Source organism: Cherax quadricarinatus, chromosome 55 (genome assembly GCF_038502225.1).
Source record: "Cherax quadricarinatus isolate ZL_2023a chromosome 55, ASM3850222v1, whole genome shotgun sequence".
NCBI classification, from domain to species: Eukaryota; Metazoa; Arthropoda; class Malacostraca; order Decapoda; family Parastacidae; genus Cherax; species Cherax quadricarinatus.
In genome coordinates, this window is record NC_091346.1 from 6,328,845 (window position 1) to 6,342,087 (window position 13,243).

Here is a 13,243-nt window from a genome sequence, read left to right on the forward strand (position 1 = left end):
AATAATTTTATTTGTTTTGAACGTACAGCTTAATTTATATCCAATTTTAATTGTCATTATTTTACCGAAAATGTAATCAAACTGAAAAGCCATCCATTGTAGCAAATATCTGTCAAAATAAATAAAGATCTTCATTTTCAATTCTTCAGACATGTTCCATAGCTTGATCTGAAATTTAGCCACAGTTTTCACCGCCAGCAATAACAAAAACGAAAACGATATATAGCAGGGTTGTAAGGTATTATGATAGAAGTTAAGTCTCCCTTGGAATATTTATCCAGTGTTTCAACACTTCAACTAGTGGTCGTAGGTGTCGGTTCTGGTTGAGTCTTGAGCGTGCGGAGGTACCGCAGATGGCAGCACCAGCCGCGACACTCACTCTTACTGTGAGACCTTTATGCTGAAGACATTCTTACTAATGACCAAAAAAATTTACCCCAGTAACACAAGACAGGCAAGCAGTGTGGATTTTTTTTTTCGTTGGCGTTCTAAAGTCCTTTGCAATCCACATCAAACGACTAACTCCTAGATATATGTTCATTACTATGTAAACAAGCAGGTGGTGAAGGTGGAATCCCTGACGTTTCGCCTCGCCTAAGGAATGAACTTCTCTTTCTACTTGTAAGATGAACGCGCTAACACTGACTTGTAAGTCTACTATACTAATGCGTAATAAGAGTCGGGCTTATTAAAATTCTGCTGCTGTTATTGGCGAACATAGAGGAACCTGCCTCCTCCCGGACCCGACATCCACTACCAAAATTTATGCGAATCGTGTAAACTTACTTGTGTGGTCCTCTTGTAATGGGCGAATAAAATGCTAACAGCAGCATTATGGAGTCAAATTCCTCTGGTTACTACTTTTTAAAACCTTCCTCAGACCACTAAACTCTTCCCTGTAGAGCAAATATAATTTTTCGCCACTCTGAAATATTCCACAAATCTTAGCAAAAACTTACATGACTACTCACGGGAAGAGTTCAAAAATCCCATTTATTTTTTGTATTGGGAGTATAACTAAATTTGGAAATGATGATTATTTTGGTTCAAACGCTAGAGATGCTACATAAAATAAAATCTCCGAGGGTACTATTATTTCAGTATCACTAAATATATTGCAATATATGGATACATTTTACCAAGCACTTGAATACTTCCAGCAGAACCAGGAATGTTGCAGAGGTTTGAGCAGTGTGCTACACCTTCCGTAAAGGATACACAAACTCCCACCACAACCCCACTGGATGCTGTGTAACAACATCCTCAGATAAGGAAGCGAATCCTTTTTCCTTCACGTTTACTGCCCCGCTCTGTGATGAAGATATCCTCATAAAAAATCCATTTCTCCGGTATTTGGGATAGGCCATCCTGAGAGACGGTAATTCAAGGTCTGCTGGAAAGAAACCTCTGAAGCTCCCGTAACTACTGAGCCCTTAAAAGAATACTAGATGACAGAACCCTAAAAGAATGCTAGGCTGACAGATTGCAACGATATATAACCCATCCTGCGTGACGGAATATGACAAGGAAACATAGCTAGCTTCCGTACATCAGCAAACTACTGATGTACTAAATTTTAGTAAACCCGCAAACAATTCTTTTGTATTCACCTATTTGTGGTTACATAGGTCGACGCTCTTGTTGAGTCCTTTGTTCCCACAATGTAACTATCATACAGAATAAGGTAACCGCACACAGCGGGTGTATTCGATTTTGTTGAGTTAAAATTATATCTTTTTGTCCACACGGCCATAAACACAGAAGTGAGAGAGCAGTGTAACCAGCGCAGGCAACATTTAACTCGACTTAACAAGTACCAGTCCCACATACGACACTGGCGAGTAACCAAGCGTTTGGCCATATGTTTGGAGAAACATTTATGAGCAATAACAACAAACGAGAGTAAACCCAGTAAATACATTGTAGCTTTCACAGGCGCCGTCTTCTCGAAGCATCCCTTATGCACAACTTTCCTAATATGAATCTTAGTCCTGGCTTTGTCTCTGTAGATTTCCTCCATTCTTATTATACTGTCAAAGACTCCAAACTCGTAACCTGACCTGATCTTTATCTCTTCTTCACCTTACCTCTTCTACATTTCCTATATTTTCTTTGCTTTTCCTTTCTTCTGCGTACGTGGTTTCTGTCCTGTGAGTTTTTCCCCCGTATTTTTGTCCTACTCTCGTGGGAAATTAGCTCTCCTGCAATACTCATTTTTCTGTTTTTGTCGTGTTCCAAGACTACTTCCACTACTACTACTACTACTGTTATTACTTCGTTAAAACTCCACTGTGTGACTCTTGTGTCATTACCGCTACTCCCTTCTTATTGCCACCTCTGCCACTTGCACAACTAGGCTCAGTAACATGTCCACACTTTCACTCCTGGACCACCATGAACCAGGTTTAGTAATATGCCCACACCTCTACCACCATGAATCAGGTTCGGTGAACATACCCACACCTCCACCTCTACACCACCATGAACCAGGTTCAGTAACATGCCCACACCTCCACCAACATAAAGCAGGTTCAATAAAATGCCCCACAAAGCAACATCAACAGGTAAGAAGGCGAGGGCAAACCTTACCTCCAGAAGTGTGCCTCGAATCCTGGGCAAGCATCCTTGCACTTGTTGCAGCGCCGGTGTGCAGTGTCCTCAATGGCACTCGCCTGGTCTTGCTGCAAACAGAAAAAAATATATATTTTAATACATTAAAATTATACATCACTGTATTGGAAACCCCTTCCTTAAGGTTCATACATCGCCTGGGGAATGGGAGTGTATATTGATGGTGTTACATTAAATGTTAATAAAACATTATGCGGTTTATGACGTTTTATTGAGAAGACGTTTCGTCCACCAGGGATTTTACCACCTGATAAGCACATTTCGTCACTAGTGAACGAGACGTTTTCTCAAAGAAATGCTAGAAACCACACAATGTTTTATCAACAGTTGGAATGGAAGACATATACAACTGATCCGAGGAAGAAGAGGGATAACAAAATTTCTTGGATCAAGAGCACTTCATAGTCATAGTGAAACTGAGAAACAATGCTGACCAACATTGCCTGAGATATTCTAGTAAACATAAAATATTTAACAATAAACTACAATACCTAGGCTACAATAATAAACTACAATACCTTGGCTACAGTAATGAACTACAATACCTTGGCTATAACAATGAACTACAATATCGTGGCAGCTACAGTGAACTACAATACCGTGACTGGTTTAAGGAACTACAATACCGTAGCTGCTAAAATGAATTACAATACCGTGGCTGCTACAAGGAACTACAATATCGTGGCTGCTACAATGAACTACAATACGTGGCTGCTACAATGAACAATACCGTTGCTGCTACAATGAACTACTATACCGTAGCTGCAATGGACTACAATACGTGACTGCTACAATGGACTACAATACCGTAGCTGCTACGATGAACTACAATACCGTAGCTGCAATGAACTACGATACCGTGGCTGCAACAATGAACTACAGTAACGTGGCTGCTACAATGAACTACAATACCGTGGCTGCTGCAATGAACTACAGTAACTTGACTGCTACAATGAACTACAATATCGTGGTTGTAAAAATCGGCTACAATATCATGGTGAGTCTTCAGTATCACCCTAAATGGTGAGTCATCAAAATTACCACAACAATATTGGTGAGTCATCAACAGCACCAGAACAACACTGGTGAGTCATCAACAGCACCACAACAATACTGGCGAGTCATCAACAGCACCACAACAATACTGGCGAGTCATCAACAGCACCACAACAATACTGGCGAGTCATCAACAGCACCACAACAATACTGGCGAGTCATCAACAGCACCACAACAATACTGGCGAGTCATCAACAGCACCACAACAATACTGGCGAGTCATCAACAGCACCACAACAATACTGGCGAGTCATCAACAGCACCACAACAATACTGGCGAGTCATCAACAGCACCACAACAATACTGGCGAGTCATCAACAGCACCACAACAATACTGGCGAGTCATCAACAGCACCACAACAATACTGGCGAGTCATCAACAGCACCACAACAATACTGGCGAGTCATCAACAGCACCACAACAATACTGGCGAGTCATCAACAGCACCACAACAATACTGGCGAGTCATCAACAGCACCACAACAATACTGGCGAGTCATCAACAGCACCACAACAATACTGGCGAGTCATCAACAGCACCACAACAATACTGGCGAGTCATCAACAGCACCACAACAATACTGGCGAGTCATCAACAGCACCACAACAATACTGGCGAGTCATCAACAGCACCACAACAATACTGGCGAGTCATCAACAGCACCACAACAATACTGGCGAGTCATCAACAGCACCACAACAATACTGGCGAGTCATCAACAGCACCACAACAATACTGGCGAGTCATCAACAGCACCACAACAATACTGGCGAGTCATCAACAGCACCACAACAATACTGGCGAGTCATCAACAGCACCACAACAATACTGGCGAGTCATCAACAGCACCACAACAATACTGGCTAGTCATCAACAGCACCACAACAATACTGGCGAGTCATCAACAGCACCACAACAATACTGGCGAGTCATCAACAGCACCACAACAATACTGGCGAGTCATCAACAGCACCACAACAATACTGGCGAGTCATCAACAGCACCACAACAATACTGGCGAGTCATCAACAGCACCACAACAATACTGGCGAGTCATCAACAGCACCACAACAATACTGGCGAGTCATCAACAGCACCACAACAATACTGGCGAGTCATCAACAGCACCACAACAATACTGGCGAGTCATCAACAGCACCACAACAATACTGGCGAGTCATCAACAGCACCACAACAATACTGGCGAGTCATCAACAGCACCACAACAATACTGGCGAGTCATCAACAGCACCACAACAATACTGGCGAGTCATCAACAGCACCACAACAATACTGGCGAGTCATCAACAGCACCACAACAATACTGGCGAGTCATCAACAGCACCACAACAATACTGGCGAGTCATCAACAGCACCACAACAATACTGGCGAGTCATCAACAGCACCACAACAATACTGGCGAGTCATCAACAGCACCACAACAATACTGGCGAGTCATCAACAGCACCACAACAATACTGGCGAGTCATCAACAGCACCACAACAATACTGGCGAGTCATCAACAGCACCACAACAATACTGGCGAGTCATCAACAGCACCACAACAATACTGGCGAGTCATCAACAGCACCACAACAATACTGGCGAGTCATCAACAGCACCACAACAATACTGGCGAGTCATCAACAGCACCACAACAATACTGGCGAGTCATCAACAGCACCACAACAATACTGGCGAGTCATCAACAGCACCACAACAATACTGGCGAGTCATCAACAGCACCACAACAATACTGGCGAGTCATCAACAGCACCACAACAATACTGGCGAGTCATCAACAGCACCACAACAATACTGGCGAGTCATCAACAGCACCACAACAATACTGGCGAGTCATCAACAGCACCACAACAATACTGGCGAGTCATCAACAGCACCACAACAATACTGGCGAGTCATCAACAGCACCACAACAATACTGGCGAGTCATCAACAGCACTAAAACAATACTTGTGAGTCATTAACAGCCTCAACAAAACACTGGTGTCTTCTACAGCACTACAACAACATTGGTGAGTCCTCTACAGCACTACATCAATATTGGTGAGTCTTCTACAGTACTACAACAACACTGGTGAGTCTTCTACAGCACAACAACAATGGTGAGTCTTCTACAGTACTACAACAACACTGGTGAGTCTTCTACAGCACAACAACAATGGTGAGTCTTCTACAGCACAACAACAATGGTGAGTCTTCTACAGCACAACAACACTGGTGAGTCTTCTACAGCACAACAACACTGGTGAGTCTTCTACAGCACAACAACACTGGTGAGTCTTCTACAGCACAACAACACTGGTGAGTCTTCTACAGCACAACAACACTGGTGAGTCTTCTACAGCACAACAACACTGGTGAGTCTTCTACAGCACAACAACATTGGTGAGTATTCTACAGCACAACAACACTGGTGAGTCTTCTACAGCACAAGAGTTTTCAACACCACAACCACTCACCAAAATATTTAAGATATGAAACTGGTTTAGCACTATATATAATTACATATGACAGTCTACATTTGAACCTCTTAGACATGTCACTCGGTAAATGATGCATCACTCTCTATTATACTTTGTTAATTCCAGTGAACCCAACTCACTCTTGTAAAGATAATAATAATAATAATAATAATAATAATAATAATATTATTATTATTATTATTTTTTTTATTATTATCATCATATAGTGATGCAAGATAATTATATTTCTACTATTAGAACATATTTAACTTTATAAACTAGGATTTTTTGTAAATTTATAAATACCCTGAAACGACTGTTTAGATGTGTGTACTAAAAGTAGTTAATTAATATAATTATAATTATGGGATCGATATCACCTGGGGAATTTATGTAATGAAGTTTGATTAAAAAAAATTAAAGATAGCTCCAATTCACTGGATGAAGAGCCCTTCATCATCAAGGTACCCCCTTGGAAGGGAGATTGAAGGCAATGAATATTTATATAAGCCAAGGTACATAATGGAGCAGAATTTCAAGTTTAGTCATAAAAATATTTTAAATTTCGCCTGAACAGACACTACTGATAATTGAAAATGTTTGGTATGTTAAGTAATACTGTTATTTATTGTGATGTTATCAGGTATAAAGTCCTTATAGTCAGTGCAAAGCAAATTAAATGTGAGAATTTGAAGCTCAAGCCACTAATTTGAATAAGTGTAATTAAAATTTATATATATTTTTAATTGAAGCATGGTGACTGCTACTCTATTTTTTATCATGTTAAAAAAAGGTGTGTGTGTGTGTGTGTGTGTGTGTGTGTGTGTGTGTGTGTGTGTGTGTGTGTGTGTGTGTGTGTGTGACTAATGTTGAGTACGCAGCACCAGCATGAAGCTCTTCACTAGAACAAAAAAGTACAGAGAAGTATGTTCACCTGCGTCTTGCCCTGAAGCTGGCCACACCTCTCACCTCCCACACAGGTGCGCTCCGCTCACTGATGTGTATCTTTGTGGAGAGAGAGGGAGGGGGAGAGAGAAAGAGAAAAAGAGAGAGTGAGAGAGAGAGTGAGAGAGAGAGAGAGAGAGAGAGAGAGAGAGAGAGAGAGAGAGAGAGAGAGAGAGAGAGAGAGAGAGAGAGAGAGAGAGAGAGAGAGAGAGAGAGAGAGACAGAGAGAGACAGAGAGAGAGAGAGAGCAGTGCTACATATAAAGCACATGCCCATTTTTCAAAGTGAATGTATGACTCACATGCGACACAGTCCATGACTGACAAGTGAAATGGCTTGGAAAATACTCTTGTCAGGGGTAGCTGAATGTACCAAGAAAAACCAGCTAGCACTGGGGAGCTCCCAGCCCACTCTTCACATGTCATCTGAAGATACCATGGAATAGAACTTGAAATTAGTAATTAGTAGTGTACACATACACACAAACACACACACACACACACACACACACACACACACACACACACACACACACACTCACACACACACACACACACACACACACACACACACACACACACACACACACACACACACAAACAAACTCAGAGACAGGATCTTCCAGAGATGGGCCACAGTTGGAAGCTGAAGACTCAGATGAATCACAGGGGTGTTAGGAAGTACGTATTTCTTCAGTCACAGAGTTGTCGGGAAGTAGAATGGTCTGGGAAGTGATGTAATGGAGGCATGATCCATATATAGCTTTAAGAAGAGGTATGATAAAGCTCATGGAGCGGGAAGAGTGACCTAGTAGCGGCTAGCGAAGAGGCGGGGCCAGGAGCTGTGACTCGACTCCTGCAACCACAACTAGGTGAGTACACACACACAAAATATGAGACCCACAATAAATCCGGTCATGGCTAGTTAAGAGGGAGGCCGGGTGCAGACTCCATCCCGACACCATGAACAGATGAGCACAACTAGGCGAACACCCACACGGATTCTTTGCTAAAGGTGGCCACGTTTTACATTCCTGAGATAATCCCCCAACAACCACGCTGGCTTAATGATGGCAGACACGAACGAAGTGGCACGCGTTAACAATGCTGTTGTGGCCACCAGATGGTATCACCGAGGCCAGAAGTTGCTATCACCCAGCTGGTGAGGATGGATGATGGTATCACGCAACTGGTGTGACCGGCAAATAGTATCACCGAGGCCATCAGTTGTTATCACCCAGTTGGTGAGGATGGCAGGTGGTATCACGCAACTGGTATGACCGGCAGATGGCAAAACGCAATTGACGTTCCCGGTAGATTTTAGCACTGAAGCCGCCAGATGGCATAACCATTGAATGGATGGCAGATAATATTACCCAGTTGCTGTAACGAGGCCGGCAAACTGTATCACCAAGTTGGTGTGAATAGCAGATATCAGTGAGGCTGATAAGGGTCTATAAATCCGAGGAGGATAAAAGAACGTATATAGATATCTGAGAAAGGCTTAGAAGGAGAGTGTGAATCCAGCTGACATGTGTGAGCATGTTAAATTAGGGTGAGTGGAAACAAGCGGTTTCTGGGATTTGATGTACTGTTGGAGTGGGACATTAGATCGTTACGACCGTGCACTTCGTAATAGTTAAGGGGTGAGTGATGGTGAAAATGTTTTTTTCTTTGGATCATTCTGCCTTAGCGAGCTGTACAATTTACAAAGCCCTAGAACCGCGTGGTTATTCAGTGCTATTCACAGTAAATTATGCGAACATAATAAGTGAACTGAACACTTTGTTATGAACAATTGCAACTGCTAGAAAATACCACCACACTATAGAGAGCATGAACGCAGACAAAGATTAATGAAAATAACATAAATATAGGCAAGAATTAACAATGCTAACAATTAACATTAACTATGCTCAACTGATATCGACTTAGTTCTGTGAATTAAACCATGATTTGGAATATGTAAAGAGGATGGTAAAGATCTGAATAATAGGTTAATTTAACATAAAAAAAGGTGTGATCTGCTTAAATTCTGCACCTAAATATATATATATATATATATATATATATATATATATATATATATATATATATATATATATATATATATATATATATATATATATATAAAAGCTACCGGGAAAGGGCAGAAATAATCTATCACATAAGTAGTAGTGTGCTACGATATTAGTCATTCAGAAATTTTAACACGTCCAACGGTCACTGGAGACTTGGACACATAACAAGGGTGGCGTTGGGAACAATTCATAAGAAAATTGAAACATCGTGGTTATGTGACCTGACCTCAGTTTCATATTCACCAGTTATTTTGTTCTGAACATCACAGAATATCAACTGTACATACAACTGATGTGCTTAAGGAACATTTCTTCACATTCCACAAGATTCATGGCATCACTTTATGTAAAAGTGTCCGGTGCTACATGCTAAAACAGATCAATAAATGTTTGCAAAGAGAACACCATCAAAGTTATTCTATCGAAAACTGTTAAAATGAAATGAAAGTGAAGTTCCATTTCAAAAAAAAAAAAAAAATCATTAGTACCACGCTTGACGACCAGGTAAAAATCTGGATTCAGGAAATGGACTCAACTTTTAAACAACTGGTTTTATGCCTAACCGCCTGAAACTGGTAATCGAATTACATAGAAATATAACCAAATATTAAAGGTAAGCAAAATTTGTTTTTTTCTTACCCTTTATCCTGTGTTACTATTTGGAAGTAGCCCAACATCATATGCGGAATCCGTAACCTACATATAACAAAAGGGAAAGACACCGCCGTTTGATGCATCTTGTTGCAACCCAGTCATAGAGCCAACGGCACCAACATTACTGGACAACAATCATCTGCATCGCAGCAACAGGAGAAGAATCATCAGTCCCCAGCTTGGTCACTAAGCGTACCTCCACGTCTACATCACTGAACGGGTAATCACCTGATTGAGAGCTGTGTCAGGACACCGCTTCCTCAAGATGAGTTATATAGGAGTACACACCCCTTGTTCTGACACTAAGACCACTGAGTCCAGAATGGGTAAGCCAGTGGTCACTGCTGTCGTGGTCCACCAGTGTCACTCAGATCAGTGAGTTCAGAACCAGTAAGTCAGTGGTCACTACCTTACCTTCATATGTCTCAGACACCATCCTTCTACGCCCCTGCCACAGTGCCGGCACCATTAACTGGTGCCAAAGATATATATATACCGAGAGTTGTATGTCACTGTTTAATTCTAAAGTATTTTTTACTGGTGGGAAATGGGTTACACATAGCATTAATGACCCTCATGTTGTCGATAGTCTTTAAACGTAATGAATCACTCAACTAAGAACCACATTTGTCTGTTTTGAAAATAAGGATTTACTTAATAACATATATATTATATACGTACTTAAAGACATACAAATACACAGGTCCAGGACCACGTGCATGCGTGTGTGTACTCACGTATTTGCGGTTACAGGGGTCGATTCACAGCTCTTGGGCCCGCCTCTTCACTGATCACTGCTAAATCACTCTCTCTGCTCTATGAGTTTTATCAAACCTCGAATTAACACTATATATGGTTCTTACCTCCACAATGTCACTTTCCAGACTATTCTACTTCCTGATAACTCTATGGCTAAAGAAATACTTCCTAACATCTCTTTGACTCATCGTGTGTGTGTGTGTGTGTGTGTGTGACTGAAGAAATACTTCATAACATCCCTCTGACTAATCTTAGTCTTCAACTTCCAATTGTGACCCCTTATTTCAGTGTCCCCTCTCTGGAACATCCTGTCTTTGTCCACCTTGTCAATTCCTCGCAGTATTTTATATGTCGTTATCAAGTCTTCCCTAACCCACCTGCCCTCCAGTGTCGTCAGGCCGATTTCCCGTAGCCTTTCTTAGTAGGACATTATCCTTAGCTCTGGGATTAGTCTTGTTGCTTTCTCTAATTTCTTGACGTGCTTGACCAGGAGTTGGTTCCAAACTAGTGCTGCATACTCCAGTATGGGCCTGACGTACACAGTGTACAGAGTCTTGAACGATTCCTTGCTGAGGTATCGGAACGCTATTCTCAGGTTTGCCAGGCGCCCATATGCTGCAGCATTATCTGGATGATGTGCACCTCAGGAGATGTGCTCGGTACTCTACTTACCCCAAGATCCTTTTCCTTAAGTGAGGTTTGCAGTCTTTGGCCACCTAGCCTATACTCTGTCTGCGATCTTCTTTACCCTTCCCCGATCTTCATGACTCTGCATTTGGCGGGGTTAAATTCGAGGAGCCAGTTGCTGAACAAAGCTTCCAGCCTGTCCAGGTATCTTTGTAGTCATGCCTGATCCTCATCCGATTTAATTCTCTTCTTTAACTTCACATTATCTGCAAACAGGGACACTTCTGAGTCTATCCCTTCCGTCATGTCATTCACATATACCAAAAACAGCACTGGTCCTAGGCCCGCTCTGACACCTTGTCACGTACTATAACTCGTTGATGCCTCCCTGTCAGGTATTCTCTGATCCATTGCAGTGCCTTTCCTGTTATGTGTGCCTGATCCTCTAGCTTTTTCACTAACTTCTTGTGAGGAACTGTGTCGAAGGCCTTCTTGCAATCTAAGTAGATGCAATCTACCCACCCCTCTCTCTCGTGTCTTACTTGCATTACCTTGTCATAAAACTCCAGTATGGTTTGTGACACAGAATTTCCCTTTCCTAAAACAATGCTGGTTGTCGTTTATAAGCTTGTTTCTTTCTAGGTGCTCCACCACTCTCCTCCTGATAATCTTCTCCTTGATTTTGCATACTCTACACGTCAATGACATTGGTTTTATTTTAATGCCTCGTGTCTGTCTCCTTTCTTAAAAATTGGGACCACATTTGCCACCTTCCATACCTCAGACAGTTGCCCAGTTTCAATGGATGTGTTGAAGAATTTTGTTAGTGGCACACACAGCATCTCTGCTCTTTCTCTCAGGACCCACGGAGAGATGTCCGGTCCCACCGCCTTTTAGGTATCAAGTTCACACAGCAGCTTCTTCACCTCTGAGTTGTTGGTGTATTCCTTGTTGGTGCACCCCTATATTCTGACTTCCTGGCGCCCTTCCTCTCTCTACTGTGACTACTCATTTAAATTTCATGTTGAGCTCCTCACATACTTCTTGGTCATTTCTTGTGAACTCCCCGCCTTCCTTCCTCAGCCTGTTTACCTGATCCTTGACTGCTGTTTTCCTCCTGATGTGGCTATACAACAGTTTCGGGTCAGACTTGATTTCGATGCTGTCATTTTCGTATTGTTGCTGGGCCTCCCTCCTTATCTGTGCATATTCGTTTCTGGCTCTTCGAGTAATCTCTTTATTTTCCTGGATCCTTTGTCTTCTGTACTTTTTCCATTCTCAAGGACACTTAGTTTTTGTCTCCTACACTTTTGGGTGAACCAAGGGCTAGTTTTGCTCTTTCCACTATTTCTGTTTCCCTTGGGAACAAACCTCTCCTCAGCCTCCTTGCATTTGGTCACATAGTCCATCATATTATTTACTGATTTTCCTATCAATTCTCTTTCCCACTGAAGTACCTCATGCCTGTGTAGTCCCCCCTTTTCTAGCTTCGCTTTTCCCATCCTACTCCTGTCATCCTCTCCACTTGTAACTCTACAATGTATTCAAAGCTCAGAACCGTATGATCACTAGCTCTGAAAGGCCTTTCGCATGTGATGTCCTCGATGTCTGAACTACTCAAGGTAAATACGAGGTCCAGTCTTGCTGGTTCATCCTCACCTTTCTCTCTCTCTGGTAGTGTCCCTAACATGCTGATGCATGAGATTTTCCAGTACCACGTCCAACATTTTGGCTCTCCATGTTTCAGGACCCCCAAGTGGCTCCAGGTTTTCCCAGTCAATCTCCTTGTGATTGAAATCACCCATAACTGGTAACTTCGCTCTACCCATGTAAGCTAATTCGGCCACCTCAGCTAGTGTGTCCACCACTGCTCTGTTGCTTTCTTCACATTCTTCCCTTGGCCTCCTGCAGTTCTGTGGCGGGTTGTACATCACTGCAATTACCACCATAGAGCCCCCAGACTGAATTGTTCCTACCATGTAGTCCCTTTTGCCCATTC

The 13,243-nt window shown here is 42.2% G+C and overlaps 1 long non-coding RNA gene across 1 annotated transcript in view; it reads right to left on the reverse strand.

Annotated features, from left to right (window-relative positions):
- LOC138854330 (uncharacterized) overlaps positions 1–13,243 on the reverse strand; it is a 386,009-nt gene that overhangs the window by 164,209 nt on the left and 208,557 nt on the right. Inside the window, exon 2 of the long non-coding RNA XR_011393527.1 lies at positions 2,590–2,681. This is a non-coding gene — a long non-coding RNA (uncharacterized lncRNA). The remainder of the gene's footprint in view (positions 1–2,589; positions 2,682–13,243) is intronic.